Raw genomic sequence first — 21,110 nt, 5'->3', positions numbered from 1 at the left:
CGCTTAAGACTGACATCAGAACGTCAGGGTACAAATGCGCATGACCGACGTCATATCCCCAGTCTTTTTTGCCGCATGGTCCGATGCAGAAGCAGCGTTGCAAGTGCCGTTCGGCGTTCTGAAATTTTTCGAATTCGGAGTTTCAGACCGAGTCAAAGTTGGCTAAGTACCCCGTTGGGGAATATTTTAGTTTTTCTTGCCTCAGTGGTTTACCGGATGTCAGAAAAAGTGAATAACTGTATTTCTTGTGGGAAGCAGATACCGCATAGGGATTATCATAGTTTGTGTATTCCTTGTTTGGGGCCTGAGCACGACGTTGTTGGGTGTCGCTTTTGTGCTAGGTTTAATAAGCGCACTATTAAGCGAAGGTTAGATTGTGCCAGGTTGGTCTTCGGGAAGCGGTGCAATTACAATATGCCGTCGGATGCTCCGACGCCCGCTTCTTCGAAGAAGCGCAAAGACAAAGCAGCTAAACCCAGACAAGAAGAGTCGTCCGTACCGGACGCCGGTTCTTTGGAGGCTTCAGTGGAACCGGTGGTTCCGCCGGAGGCTTCTCTGGAGTCCCAGGGGGAGACTTTGATTTTGCAGGATGTGGCCTCTCAGGAGGCAGGCCAGGCTGAAGGGGCTTCTCAGGTTACTGTACTCCCCTCCCTTCCTAGGGTGGTTAGGCCCTCTCCTTCTGTTTCCAAGGCTTCTCCCAGAGTCAGGCCGGGTTTAGCTGCTGTTGGTGTCACTCCTAGTTCTTCAGGATCTGTGCCCAAGAAGCACATGCTCAAAATGGCAGAGGATTTAATTACTTTGAGTAGAGGTTCTTTGCCCCCTCCTGATAAGAGGCCTAGGGTGGAACCAGAGTTGGGGAGTTTTGCGCAGGTTTCTGATGTTTCAGAGTCTTCGGCTGAAGACTTGCAGGAGTATTCTCCTTATTCTGATTCGGATGTGGATGATCCTACTCCTTCTGCTTCTCCTCCAGAGGATTTTTCTTTTTCAGAGACTCTTCATTCTATGAGGGAACATTTTAAATGGGAAGGTCAGGACTTCTCTGATTCCAGGAAAAGGCTTAGGAATTTTTGCTTTTACCCCAGCATAGGCCTTTGGCTATTCCTCCTGTTCTGGATGTTGTGGAAGATGTGTTTGCAGAGGCTTCACTTAATCCTGATTCTTTGCCTCCTGCTCCTGTTAAACCGGACAGGTATTATAGGGTGCCTGAAGCTCATAAATATCTGTATAAGAGTCCTAGGGCAGATCCAGAAACAGTTAGTCAGGGACCTAAGGGTGTCAAAGCCTCTGTGGTAAAAAATCCGGTTCCTCCAGATAGAGGCCAGAGCTTTGGATAGATGGGGAAAGAAAGTCTATACTTCTTCCACCTTAGCTATGAGGGCTTTGAATTGCCAGTTTCACATGTTGAAATATCAAAACTATCTTCTTTCTCAATTGAAGTCTAAGGTAGATGCTCTGGCGGAAGGTATTGAGTGTAAAGAATTACAAGATTTGGTACATGTTTCTGAACAAGTGGGTAAGCATTCTTTACAATGTGGATTTGATGCTGTACAGGCCTCGTCTAGGGTGGCTGCCACTGGGTCAGTTCTTCGTAGGCACGCCTGGCTGAGGGATCAGAACTTATCTGACCATGTTAAGACAAGGATTTTAGATGCTCCTTTACAGTCTGATGTATTGTTTGGTTCACCTGTGGAGGCAGTTTTAAAGAAAATGGAAGACAAGGCTAAGTCTATGCAGACTGTTAAAGATTTTTGCAAGTTCAGCCTCCAAGTTTAGTAGGAATTGGCCTGCTAAGGGGTGGACGTATCCTTCTTATGATTCACAGTCTATTGGAAAATCTAGACGTGATAGGGGAAGCTCTCAGAGCTCTTTCAGACCTAGAACAGGGAGTTCACCTGCGCAGTCTTGGTGAGGGCAGGGGCCAGTCCTTTCGTAAACAGGCCCAATGACCTACCTTTTCAGCTGCCAGAGCCTTCTTGTCTGGCAGCACCTTTGGGAGGAAGGTTGGCACTCTTCAAAGAAAATTGGAGTTTGATTACCCAGTACAAATGGGTATTGGATATTATACACCAAGGTTACAGGTTTTATTTCCATACCTTGCCTCCTTTCAAAGGCATGCCAGACGTTCCTCCTCAGCAAAGAATAGAGGCTCACAAACAAATTTCTCTGCTGCTGCAAATAGGGGCCATACAGCCGGTCCCTCTGCCAGAAGTAGGCCTAGGATTTTATTCTCGCCTGTTCCTAGTACCAAAGAAGGGGAACACGTGGAGACCAATTTTGGATTTATCTATCCTCAACACTTATCTGGACATTCCCAAGTTCAAAATGTTGACGTTACAACAGCTTTTACCTCTGCTGGGCAAAGATCACTGGATGGTGACTCTGGATCTCAAGGAAGCTTACCTTCATGTTCCTATCAGGCTAAGTTGCAGGAAGTATCTGCGTTTGAGCTGGGACTTCTCATTATCAGTTCTCTGCATTGCCCTTTGGCTTATCTACTGCGCCCAGAGTGTTCACAAAGGTTCTGGCTCCAGTGATTGCTTTCTTCAGGCTAAAAGGAATACAAATCTATCCTTATTTGGACGATTGCCTGATTCTGGCCAAAGGAAGGGACGAGCTTCTTCATCATTTGCAATACGTGATAGCAGTGCTAAGATGCCTGGGGTATTCTGTGAACGAAATAAAGTCCAGTCTAGTACCCTCTCAAGACATGTGCTTTCTGGGTGTGAGACTGAATACAGCATCCCAGATGGCCTTTTTGACCCCGGACAAGCAAAAGAATCTTGCTCTTTACTTCCATCAATTGTCTCATCAGTCCAGGCTGACTGCAAGGACAGTCCTTCAAGCCTTGGGGTTCATGGCATCTTGTATTTTGGTGCTTCCCAATGCCAAACTGCATATGAGGAAGCTACAATGGTATCTCAAATGTATGGACACAGCACTGCCAGGATATGGACACTGTCATTCAGATAATACCTTGCATTCAAAAGGAATTTTTGTGGTGGGCTCAGGAATGTCACCTAAACAAGGGACTCTCTGTGACCCGGCCAGAGGCGAGTCAGATTCTAACGACAGATGCCTCAGACAAAGCTTGGGGAGCTCATCTAAATGGAAAGTGGATACAAGACACGTGGCCTGCCAGACTACAACATCTACATATCAACTTGAAGGAGATGTTAGCAGTCCAATTTGCATTAATAGCTTTCAAGGATTTACTTCTTCCAGGGCAGGTGTTGGTTCTAACAGACAACACAACTGTCATGTGGTACATCAACAAGCAAGGGGGAACACATTCTTATCCTCTGTGCAGACAAGCAATGATTTTGTGGGAGACTGCTCTCAGTTTACAGCTCAATCTTCAGGCAAGGTTTCTGCCGGGAGCACAGAACTCCTTAGCAGATGTGTTGAGCAGACTAATTATGGATCCCCATGAGTGGAAATTGGATCCTCATGTATTTCAGAAATTGACAGTGTCATGGGGAACTCCAGACATAGATCTGTTCGCTTCCCCACTAAATTACCAGCTGCCAAAGTTTTGCACAAAAAGGTTTCATCCCACAGCTTGGAAAGTGGATGCTCTTTCTTTCAATTGGAGCAATCTTCATGTGTATGCCTTTCCACCTCTGCCTCTCCTCCCAAAGGTACTACTAAAGGTCAGACAGGACAAGCCAAAGATGATTCTAATAGCTCCAGATTGGCCTCGACAGCACTGGTACCCATTACTGAGAAGTCTGGTTCGGGAGCCTCCATGGCCTTTGCCTTGATTCCACACCTGCTGTCTCAAGAGAACAGTCATTTACTCAATGTCAAACTTCACTCTCTTCACCTAACAGCCTGGCATATTCTGTTTTAAACCCTGGAGGGTCTCAACTTCCGCAGCAAGTTTTGAATGTTATTTTGGAGGCCAGAAGGCCTAGTACAAGGAAAGTATACGCAGATAAATGGAAGAGATTTTTATTTTGGAGTGCAGCAAAGGACTTTGATGTTGCTAAGCCTAATTTAAGTGTGGCTCTTCAATATCTTGCTGAGTTACTGGACAAAGGATTGTCCTTCTCTTCTATTAAGATTCATGCTGCAGCAATTTCTGCTCACTATGACTGTGATCCACCATTGTTTTCTCATCCTTTGTTTAAGCAATTCCTTAGAGGGGCAAAGAATATAAGACCCCCACGAAGAGCTCCTACTCCTGCTTGGGATCTCAATTTTGTGTTGGAAAAACTTACTCTACAACCTTTTGAGCCTGCAGCTACTGCCGAGTTGAAATATTTATCATGGAAGACTGCTTTTTTGTTGGCCATTACCTCTGCGAGAAGGGTTTCTGAATTACAGGCCCTTATGGCAGTTGAGCCTTTCTTAATTTTCCATAAGGATAGGGTATCTTTACGTACTAATCCTTCCTTTATGCCTAAGGTGGTTTCTAGTGTGGCCTTAAACCAAGCTATTCATTTGCCTACTTTTTATGCAAACCCCCAAAATAAAGGGGAGAAGATTTTGCACACCTTGGATATACACAGGCAGTTGAGATGTTATTTGAGCAGAACTAAAGGGTTCAGGCAGTCTCAGCAGTTGTTTGTTTCTTTTGCTTTGGGTTCTCAGGGCAAGCCTGTGTCAAAACAAACTATTTCTAAGTGGATTGGATTTTGTATTGCTTTCTGTTATTCCCATCATGGTAAGGAGATCCCAGCTGGTATTAGGCCTCATTCCACTAGAGCTACTGCCACTTCTACAGCTTTTTTAAGGGGGGTGGCAACTAAAGATATTTTGGAGGCAGCTACTTGGAGTTCAGTGCATACTTTCTCTAAGCATTACCACCTTCCACTTTACTCTAAATCTAGGGCTGGGTTTGCCACTGCTATTTTACAGGGCATTTTGGCAGCCCCTACTACTTTATAGTTTTGCCATCCTCCCTTACCTCTGCTTTGGGATTCTACCCAAGTGTAAGGACTGCAGCAATGTGAGATGAAGAACATAGTACAGTTTTGTACCTACCATAAATGTAGATGTTCGAAGATCCACATTGCTGCAGTCCAATTACCTCCCTCCTTCCCCTCTGTTGTTAGAGGCGGTTGTGTGGTTTGGGTTGTATATTTTGTACATATTGTATATACTGTTCATATGATTACTGCAAGGGTGGTTGGTTGTTTTTTGCTGTCTTTTGGTTTTGACCTTTCTGTTTAGGGTCTTCTGACATCTGGGGCAAGAAAAGACTGAGGATATGACGTCGGTCATGCGCATTTGTACCCTGACGTTCTGATGTCAGTCTTAAGCGCCTTGACCGACGTCAGCCTAATACTTTGATATTCGGGCCGACCGAGGACAGCGGACTACCCCAAGTGTAAGGACTGCAGCAATGTGGATCTTCGAACATCTACATTTATGGTAGGTACAAAACTGTACTTTCCTGTGATAAATCTGGCTATATGATTATAGGCAACAGTAAGTTTGTTGAGTTCACGCTTATTGAGGAATGATAGTATTGGGGAGGCATAAAGGAGTGTGGAGAGGAGATGAGTGCGAGCAATGGTTAGTTTGGTGTGAGGGGTTAAGAAATTTTTTATTCTGTACATAGATCCTAGTTTTTTGTTTACGGATTTAATGGTTTGGTTAATGTGTATATCAAATTTAAGCTGGTTATCAATGGTCACACCTAGTAATTTGGTATGAGAGACTGGGACTATGATGGTACCATTTGTGGATTCCACATGGAACGTGTTGTCCGCATTCAAAGGTTCTTTTCCTAGAGGAGTAGATGCAGAGGGGAAAAATAGTAATAGTTTGGTTTTAGTAGGATTAAGGATGAGTTGCAGTTTAGAGAACCATTTTTCAACTAAAGTAAAACAGTTTTGGGTTATTGCTTGAAGTTTCAGGAGGGAGGCATCAGAACAGATCAAGGTGGTCATCTGCATATTGGATGCATGTAGAATTGGGGATGAATGAGTGAAGATCATTTATGAAGACTGAGAAAAGAAGAGGACCAAGTATAGAGCCCTGAGGAACGCCAATGGTGTTAGGGAGTACGTTGGATAGCTTGTTTTGCCATAGGACGGCTTGTTGCCTGCAAGAGAGGTAGGCCTTAAACCAGTTTATAGTTGGGATGCCGAGATGTAGGGTTTCAAGGGTATGAAGCAGATGCTGGTGGTTGACCATGTCAAAAGCCTTTGATAGATCAAGGAAGAGAGCAGAGGAAATTAATTTGTTGTTGCGGTAGTTATTGACTGAGTCAACAAAGGAGAGTAGGGCAGTGGTTGTACTGTGATGGGGGCGAAAGCCATGCTGGGTTGGGGACAGAAGACTGTTATAAGTGAGGTAGTGTAATAGTTGTTTGTGAATACACCATTCCATGACTTTAGATATTGGGGACAATATTGCTATGGGACGGAATATTTGGCAGAATTGTTCCACAATGGCCTGTCTTACTCTTCCATTAAGATCCATGCCTCTGCAATTTCAGCAGAATACAATGTTAATCCACCTGTCTTCTCTCATCCTCTCCTAAGACAGTTTCTAAGAGGAATCAAAAACATCAATCCTCCAAGGAAACCACCTCTGCCTACCTGGGACCTTAACTTCCTGTTGGAAAAACTAACACTTCCTCCCTTTGAACCAGCAGCATCGGCATATCTACAGTTTCTGTCTTGGAAAACTGCCTTCCTTCTGGCCATAACGTCAGCAAGAAGAGTATCTGAGTTACAAGCTTTAATGGCAGTGCAGCCATTTCTTATCTTTCATCAGTTTCTTTGAGGACCAATCCTACATTTATGCCAAAGGTGGTATCCAGGGTATCTTTGAACCAAGCTATTCACTTGCCTACATTCTTCCCACAACCACAAAATAAAGGGGAGAAACTTCTGCACACCCTGGACATACACAGACAATTGCGCTACTACTTGGACAGAACTAAAAGTTACAGAAAGACTGACAAGTTGTTTGTAGCATATGCTGCTGGGGCCCAAGGAAAAGCAATTTCCAAACAGACAATTTCAAAATGGATAGGAAATTGCATTTGTTTTTGTTACTCCTTTCATGGAAAAACTGTGCCAGCTAACATTAGACCTCATTCCACGAGAGCCACAGCCACCACCACAGCCTTCCTAAGAGGGGTGGCTACCAAGGACATTTTAGAAGCTGCTACATGGAGCTCCGTGCATGCATTTGCCAAGCATTACAATTTACCTTTATACTCCAGATCCAGAGCAGGTTTTGCTACGGCAGTCCTGCAGGGTATCTTAACTACACCATCCTTTACTTAGTACCTCCACCCCCAGATTGGCTATGGTATTCTACCCATATGTGATGACTGCAGATGCATCCTTGAAGGACATAGTGCAGTTTTGTACCTACCATAAATGTAGATGTCCGATAGGTATGCATCTGCAGTCAGGTTTACCCTCCCTCCTTCCCCTCTGTGGTATTAGGGTGCTTACCTCTCTATTAGCTAGCTGGGGGACTCTATTATGGTGTATTTGTTTGTGTGTGTATATATATATATATATATATATATATATATATATATATATATATATATATATATTTTTTTATTTATTTTATTTTACATTTGTTAACCGGGCTAGTCCAACTGGATACATGTCCATTTTCAGTGGAGGCCCGAGGAGAAAAGCTCCACTATCTAATGCATAATAGGTAGCATCTTGGATGCTTTGTCTGCAGAAACAAAAATGGTAGCAGGGTCTGCAGAGGGACATTTGAATAGGAATATATAGTTCTCCTGCACTTTATAAAATCTATCTGGCCTTTTGGCTGCTGGAGGTTGAGAATCTGGGCACTTGGATGCAGCAGCAACAGCATCATGGCATGCTGGCAGGACTACAGGTATGGCAGATGGGGAAGGGGAGTTCATCTGTAGAAGGACATAGTACCTATATTTTTCTGCAAATGTTTGGAATTGTATTGCATTCCACCAAATTTAGCCTTCCTAGAGGGCACCTGGCATCTGGGGCAAGAAAAACTGAGGAAGATGGCGTCGGGTGATGCTTTTATACCCCAGACGCTCTGACGTTGGGGAAAGAGTGACATCAGCCGAGGCCAGACCCAGACTTTGGAATCTGGCCGACCGAAGGGCTGCCTGAGGCAGGACAACCCATATGTGATGACTGCAGATGCATACCTATCGGACATCTACATTTATGGTAGGTACAAAACTGTACTTTTTTCATGTGGGATTGTTGGGTAACAGACATCCAAAAAAGGTACTATGTCCTTCTACAGATGAACTCCCCTTCCCAATCTGCCATACCTGTAGTCCTGCCAGCATGCCATGATGCTGTTGCTGCTGCATCCAAGTGCCCAGATTCTCAACCTCCAGCAGCCAAAAGGCCAGATAGATTTTATAAAGTGCAGGAGAACTATATATTCCTATTCAAATGTCCCTCTGCAGACCCTGCTACCATTTTTGTTTCTGCAGACAAAGCATCCAAGATGCTACCTTCCACGTCCCTGCTCCTGTCGGATAAGGAGAGCAAGGTCATAGAGAGAACAGGAAAAAAAGGATGATACTTCAGCTACTCTCGCCTTCAGGGTCGTTTACTCTCAGACCCATATGACCAAGTATTCTTTGGCTCTTTTTTTCGGATGCTGATAAACACTTATCTGAGCTTCCTGACTCTCCCACTAAGGTTAAGCTTTGCTCCCTCCTTAACTCTTCAGCTCAGGTTACACGACATTCCATAAAGTGTAGTTATGATGCTGTGGAGGCATCAGCTAGACAGCTGCATCTGGGTCGGTCCTGAAGGATGTATTCTTGGCTCGTGTTCCAACCTTTGCCTGATATTAAGGTAAAAATCATGGATGCTCCCCTGGATAACAAGGCCTTGTTTGGTACATCAGCTGCAGAGAATTTCAAATCTCTTAAGGAGAAAGGCAGGGAGTTTCAAGACCTAAAGCATATCTCTGTCTCCCTTGGAAAACAGTCCTCTTCGTGGCCATTACTTCTGCCGGAAAGGTGTCTGAGTCAGACTGTCATGTCTTCCTCCCCTTCGCAGTTTTCCACAGATAGGGTTTCTCTAAGCACTAACCCCTCCTTTATGCTCAAGTTGATTAATGAGTTCTCTGTCCATCAGTCTTCCAACCTTTTTCCTCTCTCCTCAATCCTCTAGCGAGAAGATGATGCACACCTTAGATGTGCACAGACAACTCTATTATCTCGAAAAAAAACAAACTTATTTGGAAATCTGACCGCCTGTTTCCCATCACCCAAGGGCCCTGGACCAACCTGTTTCCAAGCAGACTATTTCCACTTGGATTTCCAAAACTATTTCCTTCTGTTTGTGACCCATGGAAAATAATCTTCTCTCACCTATTAGGGCACATTCCAGTAAAACAGTTGATGTTAAGTTGTCTATCTCGCCTTCATTCTTGCTGGTTCGGTGCCGATCCTCGGCTCCGACTGCCATCTTTAAAAGCCTGAGAGCTGCTTATTGGCTCGAGGCCCCCCTATATCCCATGATGCCTGGTGCTAGATACCCAGATCTGGTTTGCCGCTTCTGCTGCAAGGTTGTTCTACTGGCTCAGGTCGAATAAGCTTTCTTAAGAAACTCGTTTGTTAGTTTTCCCTCCCCCTTCTCTCCCTTTTCCACATAAAGGTTCTTTCCGTTTAATTTAGAGGTTAACCTTTCTATCTCTCTTAAATTTAAAAAAAAAAAAAAAAAAAACATTTTCTTCTAATTAATCACGGTTAGTGTTTAGTGATAGTTTTCGATATTTTTTGTTGTAGTGGTACTTGTAGTGGGTTGTGGTAACTGTAGAGTGTTAACTTTTACTGTTGGTTATCTTAACCATCTATGTGGAAACTTGTCCTTGGTTTTCTCCCTAGGATGTCCAAGGATCCAAAACCGTCCGCATTCAAGAAGTGTAACTCATGCTGTCAGAAGATGTCTCTGACAGATGGTCACACAATATTGTCTGGGTGCTGTGCATCTGCAGGACTCTTCTCGATCTGTCATGCCTTCAGTCCAAGAGTCCTGCAGGAGCGCAAAAATAAATTGATTCTGAGGGGTATGCTTAAACCCCAAGATTCACCGGCGAAGGCTCAGCCGGTGAAATCTTTCAGGCCACCTAAACCGTCTGCTCCCAGTTCGGAGCCATCGTTGGGTGAAGCCACGCAATCCATTTCAGCTCCGGCTGGAACCAATGTCCCTCCCTCCCAGTCGTCTCCGACACTGTCTTCGGAGCCGGCTGAGAGTCGAAAGAGATCCAGGTCTCCTCCTTTGGAGTCGATATGTTTGGCTCCGAAGTCGCCCCTGCTCCAATCGGAGCATAGTCATCGTTTATCCCACTCTTCTCGGTCCTCTAGACTTTCAGACCATGACTTGGGAAGCGTGGACAGTAGGCTCTTAAAATCACAGGCCCTAGCCAAAATGTTGTCCAGTCCTCATCAGGAGTCTGCTCCGTCCACAGCTGTAGATATTTGTCCTCCGACTCTTCCTATGAGCTCGGAGCCGGAGTTCGTTGGGGTTCGAGTCATGGAACCATCAGCGCTGATACCCTCTCTTTTGGTTCCGTCATCGGCTCCTATCCCTTCCATGGTACCTTCCTTGGAGGGATCTGGGCGCCGTGACTCCCTCGTCGGCTCCAAGGGGGCGAGTGGCATCGGACCCTTGTTCGACCCTGCTCTCCCTCGGTGCTTCGGCGCAGGTGAGATCTGTTCCCACATCTGCCTCGGAGCCGTCTCCCTCGGTGCGGGGTGGGCTTCTGGTTTCTTCGGAGCCTGAGCCTTCTCTGCGTTCGGGCAGGGACGCCTTCGAGGTGGAGTGAACTGGCCCCCGAGTCAGTCCCACGATTGACCCCATCGGCTCCTCCCCCTAGAGTGCCTGCGTCAGCCTCTGCCCCCTCTTCCAGACCCCAAGCGTGGGGATCCAGCGCTCCAGGACACCCCTTTGGGGGTATCCTTTTCCGAGGCCTCCCCTGATCTTTCAGAGGAGCCATTTCTCAAGAGAAAATGCAAGAGGAAGCATGTTAACTCCCATGAGTCTGTCACATTGGATACAGAGTTAGGAGTCGGAAGGGTCCCCAAGATCCCCCTCTGAAGATGTCTCCTTCTCAGACATCCTTGAGATGCTTAGGCAGAGGGGAAACTGGACTACCCTAAGCCTTTCCGAGGATGAGTCTGTATTCCTGGATGCGTTTGGATCCCGACCTTCCACCTCCTCGGGGTCTCTGCCTTTTGACCCACTGATGTTTGTGGTGGCTCGAAAGGCGTGGACGGCTCCAGACACAGTGGAACCGACCCCTAGAAGACCTGCCAAGTTCATTACTGCCCCGCAGGACAAACAGTTCTTGACCAAGGGTGTCCCCTTTGATGCCATGGTGGTAGCAGAGGCTACAAAGAAGGAGTTGGCTGAAACTTCATCTGTCCATCCCCCTAACAAGGAGTCCAGGACAATGGACAGATATGGGAAGCGGTTGTTCTCTTCAGCGACCCTTTCCATGCGGTCCCTGAATTACCTGTCCAATTTACCCATCTTCAGAGGTATCTCCTGAAAGAGCTTGGAGAATACCCTCCCAAGATCCATCAGCTGAGTGGGCCCAGGCTAAGGCAGCCTCCCAGCTGACGACTCTTAATTCAGTGGTAAACTCCTCCATGCGGCTCATTTCGTATGCAGCCGATGGTGCGAGTAGAGCCGCAGGCACAGGCGTGGCCCTAAGGAGGCACGCTTGGATGCGGCTATGTAACTTTGCGGAATCTTTCAGAGCGTCTTTCACCAATACCTCTTTTGATGGTTCCTCTCTCTTCGGATCACAGGTGAAAGATACCCTTACCAGGTGTGAGCACGAAGGGAAGACTCTCTCTGCTGTAGGAGTCCATTTTTCCACTCCCTCCAGACCATATCCTAAGGGTCTGAAGAGTGGGAAGATGTTCCTGAAATCCCAAGGAGCCTTGCTGGGGACACGTGGTGAGTTCCCCACCAGGGGCAGAGGAGGGAGCAATAATAGACGCCGCCCTCATGGCAGAGGGGGTCCGCAAAACCAGGACAGCAGAAAATCTTTCTCTGACAAGCCCTTCCAGCATCCCTGAAGGGTTGTTCGGCTGCTCACCTCTGGAGGCAGTCGGGGGAAGATTATCGCTGTACCCAAGAGCCTGGCAAGACATAACACAAGACAAATGGGTACAGTCCGTCATATCCGGAGGCTACAGAATTCCCTTCGTTCGCACCCCCTTAAGTTCAAACAAGTCCCTTCCAGATGTTCCACCCAATCTAAGGGACCAAGCAGTGCAAGAAGTCCCAAAACTGATAAGAAAAAGGGCCATCCAGCAAGTCCCAGCAGACCAACAAGGATCCGGAATTTACTCAAGGTTCTTTTTGGTACCTAAAAAGACAGGGGACTGGAGACCCTTTTTGGATCTCAGCAGACTAAACAAGTCTGTACGAAGAATGAAGTTCCGGATGGTCACACTTTAGTCCATTTTACCCTTTCTGGGTCAGGAAAATTGGATGTGCTCCATAGATCTTCAGGATGCATACTACCACATCATAATGGACAGACGCTCCTGAAGATTCCTTCGCTTCCGGCTGGGGGCCAGCCATTATCGGTTCAGAGCTCTGCCCTTTGGTCTCACCACAGCCCCCAGGGTGTTTACCAAATGTATGGCAGTAGTTACCACTCACCTGAGACGGCAAGGATTCCAGGTGTTTCCATATCTCGAAGACTGGCTCCTCACTGCTACCACCCGACATCACCTTCTGCGAGCCAGAGGCTGCACCATCGACACTTGCTCCAGGCTAGGTATCGCAATAAATTTCGAAAAGTCTGCATTGTCACCCTGTCAGTCTATCACCTTTATAGGTGCAAATTTAAATACCAAAGACATGTTAGCGAGCCACCCACCAGACAGGGTATTAGTGATTTGTCAGCATGTCAATGTTTCATTAGCATGCAAAAGGATTCAAGCCAGGTTTGTCCTTCAAATGCTAGGTCTCATGGCAGCAGCGATCGTACTTGTCCCTCTAGCTCGTTTTCACAGGCGGATTCTCCAGTGGCTTCTTTTCACCCAATGGTCCTTCCAGCAACTTCCCAGGTCTTAAATGATTATGATCAATCAGACATGCAAGAAGCATCTTGCGTGGTGGATGATGTCCACATTAGTGCTCCACGTCAGACCATTTGATCTGGAGTAGGGACTTCATTTGTCAGCAACCTGTGGGTCTTGGGTCCGATATCGGATCCGAGCTGGCAACTTGTAGCATAGCTATGGATCCGAGCTCCTAGCTCCTCCCCTCACCCATAATCTCTTGCCAACCTCCTATGACCTCAGATCTAGTTTGGCGCGCTTGAGTGTGTAGCAAGATTTTAGAGCTCCTAGTGTTTTCTAAACAGTTAAGTGAATTTCTTCATTTTTTTTTTTTGGTTTTCACCCTCCCCTCTCTGGTCGTTAGAGTGCATCTGTGTGTGTTTGTGTTTGGGGCCTGGTGTGCTTGTGTAGTGTACTTTAGTTTTGGGTATGGCAGAGGCCCCAAAACCTATTTTTTCTAAATGCACCGAGTGTGGCCATAAGCTATCTCCGGCTGATGGCCACACTCTGTGTGTTCGGTGCCTTGGGTTTGAACACCTCTCTTCAGGATGTACCATTTGTGCAGCGTTCAACCCCAGGGCACTGAAAGAGCGGATGTCGAAGCTTGTCCTGGCGGTGCTTTTGCCTCCGGATTCGGCTTCGGCCTCCGCTCCTCCCATGGCACCTCCTCAGCCTGTGGTGGTAGCCACTCCTTCCCCCCTTCCCCCGGCCGGGATTCAAACTCCCACTAAAGTGCCGGAGGACAGGGAGGCCAGGAGGGAAAAACGGAGGGAGAAGCACCACAAGCGGCGGGCCAAGGCCTCTGCTTCGCCCTTCCCCCGGCTAAGCGGGCTTCTCCCTCCACGGCTTCCAGGTCTCCTCCTCCTCTGCTCCGATCTCCTTGCTTCTCCCCAGGACCCGAGGAGGAGGAGACCCGATATCCGTCGAGGTCATCGAGGCAGCACTCCAGGCCTGCCTCGGTGGCCTCTTCGAGATCTACATACAGCCTGTCAGATGCAGACTTGGACCGGATGATGCGAAGGTTCATCCAAGCCCAGCTGCAGATGGGAGTGCTCTTGCCCCCCCCCCTTTCGGGCTCCGTGGGATCTAAATTTGATTTTAACTTTGCTAATTCTGCCCCCTTTCGAACCTGCAGCTTCTTGTTCACTGAAGTTCTTATCTTGGAAAACCCTTTTTCTGGTAGCTATTACTTCAGCTAGAAGAGTTTCGGAACTACAGGCTCTTTCTATCCATCCCCCATACCTCGTGTTCCACAATGACAGGGTTGCTCTTAGGACTAATCCTTCCTAAGGTCTCTTCAGAGAGTAACTTGAATCAGTCCATAGACCTTCCTGCGTTTTTCCCAAACCTCTCCAACAGGGCGGAGTATAAGTTGCATCAGCTAGATGTTCACAGGCAACTATGCTTTTATTTATGTAGAACCAAAGACATTGGAAAATCAGATCAACTGTTCCTGTCTTATGCAGCAGGTAAGCAGGGTCTTCCGGTCTCCAAGGTGACCTTATCCAGGTGGTTGTCTTCTATCATCACATTCATATACCAACTCAGGAATAAAGAATTACCGGTTAAACCAAAAGGTCACTCCACCAGAGCTTTAGCCACTTCAGTGGCTTTTCAAGCTAGGTTGCCCATGGAATCTATTTGCGCTGCGGCTACATGGGCCAACCCACATACTTTCATTTCGCATTACAAGTTGGATTTGGTTTCCAGGAGCAGAGCTGATTTTAGATCCACTGTTCTGAAGAGTCTTTTCCTATGAGCCACGCAGGATTTTAGGTGCTAGGGTCACTGTCCCAAACAGCAAGAATGAAGGCGAGATAGACAACTTAACATAAAGAAGTTGTGTACCTACCATAATGTTCAATGTTAGTTGTCTTCTCACCACCTTTCTTGCATCCCATCCTCCTATCCTAGTGGACCGAGAAGAGTTCCTCTTGATTTTGCACTGGCTGAGTCTTCTCTGGCTATTTCCTTCTGCTTAGTAGTCTCCCCAGTAGGAATTATGCATTCTAGGATAACATTCATTTATTATGTCTGAAGTTAGACTTGGCAAACGAGATCTGGGTATCTAGCGCCAGGCATCATGGGATATAGGGGGTGCCTCGAGCCAGTAAGCAGCTCTCGAGCTTTTGAAGATGGCCGAGTCGGAGCCAAGGATTGGCTCCGAACACAACCAGCAAGAAAGAAGGCGAGAAGACAACTAACATGGAGCGTTATGGTAGGTACATAACTTCATTTTTCCTTTTGGGACCTCTTTTAAAGGCCATGGACACTTCCTTTGTCCTGGAAGCAGCTACTTGGTCATCTGTTTATACTTTCATGCAACATTGTAAACTTGATGGCATTTCCAGGTCCAGAGCTATGAACGTAGATGTCCTTCTCTTCTATATGCTGCAGTATTACTACTGGTGTCATGTTTTCCTTGTCTTGCATCAGGCTGTTGCTTTTTGCGCCATTCAGTCCTGAGGTCTGGTAAATGTCAATGTCCATTTTATAAAACAAAAACCGGCAGAGAGAGAAACACAGACACCAAGAACAACTCTGTATGCTGGAAAAACAAAGAATTCACTCGAGTGATGAAAACACAATTTATTCCACGATGTGGTAACTCCACAGCATTAGCAGTATATACAAAATAAAATGTGTACTCCACGGTAACACAATATCCACAGTCAAGCGCCTTCGTCCATCCGGACTTCAGAACTGTGAAAATAAATTAACATTCTCTATTTAAAAAGGCATCAACCAATGACAATAAAATTTAAGTTATGCAAATAACATTTTTTAAAAATATATACATTAAAACACTCAGATTTTGTTATATGTGTACACATTAGTGCTGAAGTTAATATACCCTAAAATCACAATTTTTGTGCCCTATATTTTAATTCAGGCTTGAGAGATAGTCATTTAAACCTGGTGTAACATTAGAATTATAACTTAGCTGCCATTTCATTTCAGCTGTGTGCAGGTCATTCTTCCAATCTCCACCCCTTGTATCATTTGACACAACTTCCAGAATTCCAAAAAGAAGTGTGATGGGTTGGTTTTAATATGCCTATATAACCCATTATTTTCATCCTGTTTTCTAATATCATAGAGGGGCTCAAATATCCTCTTTTTCAGCATCCTCTTTTTCAGCATCCTCTCAGTTTTACCTATGTAAAAATGGAAACCGGTCTGGCAAACAGCAATATACATCTATCTCTCTTAAGCCCGAATTAAAATATAGGGCACAAAAAAATGTGATTTTTAGGGTATATTAACTTCAGCGCTAATGTGTACACATATAATGAAATCAGAATGTCCATTTTATACCAGACGTCACTTTGACAGACATACATTTTGGAAACTGTGCAGTGTCGCACATACCTCTCAGTAGTGTTAGACTTCTGTATACTGGCCGGACGTGCGGTCAGCCGGAGGCAGACTCCCTCATGTTATGGATACTACAGCATAGAGAACAGAAGAACATCTATGGTTATGGTAAGATTTTTACATAACTGTTTATTCTTTTTAGTACCCAGGAAGACTGTGGCTTGCAAACTATCCTAGATCTAACCACTCTGAACAAGTTGGTGAAACACACTAAGTTCAGAATGGTCCTGATTAAGTCCATCTTACCTCTCCTGAAGATGGGCAATTGGATGTGCTCTGTAGGCCTAAAAGACACGTACTATCATATAAAAGTGGACTGGCACTGCAGGCGTTTTCTGCATTTCAGGATGGGATCCAGTCACTACCATTTCAGGGTGCTTCTGTTTGCTCTCACCACAGCCCCCAATGTGTTCACCAAATGTCTAGCAGTAGTTGCAGCTCATTTCCAACTAAAAGGTTATCAGATATTTCCATATTTGGATGACTGGCTTCTGACTGCTCCAACCAAGCATCTACTCAATCAGGCCGGGGATTTTCTCAAGTTTGCCCCAACCTGGCCAACATACAGAAATTTCAGTTGGACCTTGTACAAGCCATAGCCTTTATTGGGGCCTGCCTAGACACAAGATCATTTTATGCTTACTTCACGACAGACAAGGTATGAAACTTGAGATTTCACATCAGCCATATTTTGACCATTCCAAAAACCTCCGGACTGTCTAGATGTTCTTGGTGTTTCACTGTTGCAGTCATCACTTTTGGATTATTTGCTTGCGGTAGCCCTCAGTTGGCCTGATTAAACAAAGTCTTCTGTCTTGTGTCAGTTGCTATCCCTTCTTCCATGATGTCAGGTCATGAGGGGTATAAAACATGCAGCCGACGCCACCGTGCGGTGCCTGAAGCAGAAGCAGTTCGCAAGTGCCGGTCGTCCGACTCCTGAAATTTTTGTTTTTGAGTTTCAGAATCAAAGTCTTCAACTAAAGCCAAGTACCCTATTGGGGAAACTTTTTCTTGCTCCTTACAGATGTCAGTAAAAGTTAATTGCATTACTTGTGGAAAGCAAATGCCTCAAAGATTTTCATTTGTACTATATTCCTTGCCTAGGCCCTGACCACGATGTACTGTGCTGTCGGTTTTGTGCTTTATTTAATCAGTGCACTTATCCGTCTGTATATTTTCACCTCAAAATATTTTGGTTCTTGGTTTAATTATCAAGAAATGTCGGTTAGCCATCCTACTACCGGGATTCTGAAAAAACGCAAGGATAAAGATAGAGACAGGCCAATGAGGTCCAAAACTGCTGATGACGCTTCTAAGCCAGTTGCCGGTACTCGGGCACTTTCGCAGCCCCTGATGCCCACTACTTCTGATTTGCAGGCCTCTACTGAGACCCATTCGGAGTCCGGTATGCCGTGAGATGCTTCAACTATGGAACCTGCGGATGTCTCTACCTTTGATGGGTCTGGAGCCGCTGTGCAGGCACTGGCTTCTGAGGGTGTATTCAGGCCTTTGGACCTGCATATTAAACCGACGCCCCCTTCTTCTTTTAGGCCTAAATCTTGAACCATGCCTAAGACGACGACGACCAGGCTGCATGCTCAGGCCTCTATGCCTAAAAAATAAGTGGCTGAAGATCTTATAACTCTAATCAGGGGAAGCCGGCCTCCCCCTTCTAAGAGACCTAGGATCAAAGTTGTTTATGAATCTTCTGACAAGGATTTTGATTTTTCTGATTCTTCTGATGATCTGAATTTGCCTTTATCTACTTATGAGGATTCTGATGCAGAGGACTTTATTCCCTGTGCTTCCTCTTCAGAGGATTTTTCTTTTGGTGTCACCTTACATACTCTAAGGGAGCATTTCCACTGGGAAAGCCAGGATTTTTCTGATTCAAAAAAGAGGCTTGGGGGTTTCTTACTCCTGCCTCAGCATAGGCTTTAAGCTATTCCTCTTGTACTAGACATTGTTGATGCTTTTTTGGAATCTAGTTTGGCCCTTGATTCCATGCCTCCGGCCCCCAGAAAGCCTGACAGATATTACAGAGTTCCTGATTCACACAAGTTCCTTTTTAAAAATCTTATTGCGATCCAGAGACTATTTCACAGGGACCCAAGGGCATTAAGTCTTCTACTGCTAAAAATCCTACCCCTTCTGATAGAGACTCTAGGGCGCTGGATAGATGGGATAAGAAGGTTTACACTTCTGCAACCTTGGCCATTAGGGCTTTAAACTGCCAGTTTCATATATTAAAGTATCAACAACATGTTATTGCATTGCTTAAACAGAAAATGGTGTTTCGGCCGATGTGGATATGGTGTCAAAGCCATGGTCAAAGCCATGGTCTCAAGCTAAATGTTAAAAAATGCGTAGTAATCCCCTTTGGCAAAAGAGTACCCGCGAACTACCCCATAGGAGGTAACCCCCTGAAATCTGAAGAAGTAATAAGGGATCTAGGGATCCAAGTAGATAGTCAGCTTTCCTTTGATAACCATGTTGCCAATGTGGTTACACCCATCTGATCACGAAAGGGTTTGCATCAAGATCTAAGGATGTAGTGGTGCCCCTCTACTCTTCCCTCATCAGACCCATTATTGAGTACAATGCACCAATTGGAATGTACCTGGCTAGGCATCTACAGCAGCTGGAGAGACCACAGAGGTACCTCACTAAGAGGATTACTGGCCTCAAGCAGTTGCCCTATGCAGCACAATTGAAAAGCTAAGGCTTTTCTGTGTTGCATACCGCCTTCTCAGAGACTATCTCTATCTAACATACAGAGGCCATGTCCAACCCAGAACTGTTGAACATGCTCCATCTTAGCAAAACCAAATCTACTCGAGCTACACGCTCTAGGGATATAAACCTCAGCACAACAATGAATAGAACATGCTGGAGGAATAGATTCCCTTCGCAAAAACTTCCCTTGCTATGGAGCAAGGTCCTGATCTACATAAGACAGAGCCCCTCACTATCACTCTTCAAGAGGAACCTTGACGAGTGGATGTGTAAAAAATTCACACCAGGGTTCATACCAACAGCTCTACTAGATAGGGGCTTAAGGGTACTAGCTGCTAGATCAAGGGCCTAGGGAACTAACCAAAGAGGTGGTGAATACCGCACAAAGTGGCTGGGCTAATATATGCCTTCGGGCAGATAGCCCAGTACCTACCTATGAACCTGTGTTGATTCCTGACTCTGCGGAAAATAAAGAATTACAGGATTTAATGCATTCTGCTGAGCAGGTTGGAAAACATACTTTGCAATGTGGATTTGATTCTTTAGAGGCCTCTTGCAGGGCTGCTGTTACTGGTTATGTGCTCAGAAGGCATGCTTGGCTTAAGGAGCAATCTTTACCTGATCATGTTAAAGCTAAATTGTTGGATGCTCCCTTAAATCAGGACGGCCTGTTTGGCAGCAAGGCTGCAGAAGTTCTTAAAAAGATGGAAGATAAAGCTAAATCTAAGCAAACTTAGATTTCTTACAAGTTCAGCCTCCTAAATTTAGTAGGCACTGGCCCTCTAAGAATTGGTGCTTTCCATCTTCAAAGTCTTCTCAAGCCAATCCCAGACATAGCAGAAACACCAGGTTTCAGTCCCAGGGGACGCACAAGACTAAGCAGTGGGGGGGTTTCAGCACCCAAATCAGGGAGTAGTAAGACTCCCCGCTGTGGAAAAAAGTCTCAATGACTTGCTTCTAAAACTTCCAGGATGCTGACTTTTCACCAGCTGCTTCCTATGCTAGGCAAAGATGCATGGTTGGCAACACTAGACTTAAAAGAAGCATACCTGCACATCCCTGTCGGGGAGTCTTGCAGAAAATACCTACGCTTCAAAGCAGGCTACATGCATGATCAGTTCTCTGCACTGCCCTTTGGCTTATCTACTGAGCCCAGGGTATTCACAAAGTGCCAAGCTCCAGTCATTCCATTCTGCAGGCAAAGAAATATCCAAATAAACCCATATCTGGACGATTGTCTAATTCATGCAGAAAGCCAGGACATAGTTTTGAATCATCTGACCTTTGTAAGAGTACTGACTTGTCAGGGGTACACCATAAATGAAAAGAAATCACAACTGGTACCCTGTCAACAAATTATATTCCTGGGAGTAAGCTTGAATACAACTTCCCAGATGGCTTTCTTCACACCAGAGAAACTGATTCATTTGATAACCTACTTCAAACAAGTGACCACAAAAACCCAGTTATCTGCAAGGCAAATACTGCAGGCCTTGGGGTTCATGGCCTCCTGCATTCTTCTAATTCCATATGCAAGGCTGCATATGAGGAAACTGCAATGGTATCTCAAAAGCCTATGGTGGTGTCAACATTCACAGGATCTAGAATTAATGATTCCTATCATACCTTGCCTATGCCTAGAGTTCCTTTGGAGGGCAGAGGCCTGCCACCAACACAGGGGGCTACCATTCACACTACCCCCTGCCGTCCAAACCATAACAGACGTATTAAACTCTGCATGGGGTGCCCACCTGGCAGGGAAGTGCATTCAGGGCAAATGGAACCCAAGTCAAATGCACCTGCATATCAGTCAAAAAGAAATGTTCGCTGTACAGAATGCTCTGACAGCCTTCAAGGACCACATTCTTCCAGGACAATTAATGATAGACAAAACCACTGTTATGTGGTACATAAACAAGCAGGGTTACACATTCTTACCCCCTTTGCAAACTAGCCATGGCATTATGGAACA

The 21,110-nt window shown here is 45.6% G+C and overlaps 1 protein-coding gene across 1 annotated transcript in view; it reads left to right on the top strand.

Moving 5' to 3' along the window:
* ATRX (ATRX chromatin remodeler) overlaps positions 1 to 21,110 on the top strand; it is a 3,779,564-nt gene that overhangs the window by 293,700 nt on the left and 3,464,754 nt on the right. The gene's annotated exons all lie outside the window — the stretch shown is intronic.

This window comes from Protopterus annectens, chromosome 15.part0 (genome assembly GCF_019279795.1).
Source record: "Protopterus annectens isolate FY-2018-M chromosome 15.part0, PAN1.0, whole genome shotgun sequence".
Taxonomy (NCBI): Eukaryota; Metazoa; Chordata; order Ceratodontiformes; family Protopteridae; genus Protopterus; species Protopterus annectens.
This window is presented reverse-complemented; position numbering and strand designations above follow the sequence as displayed.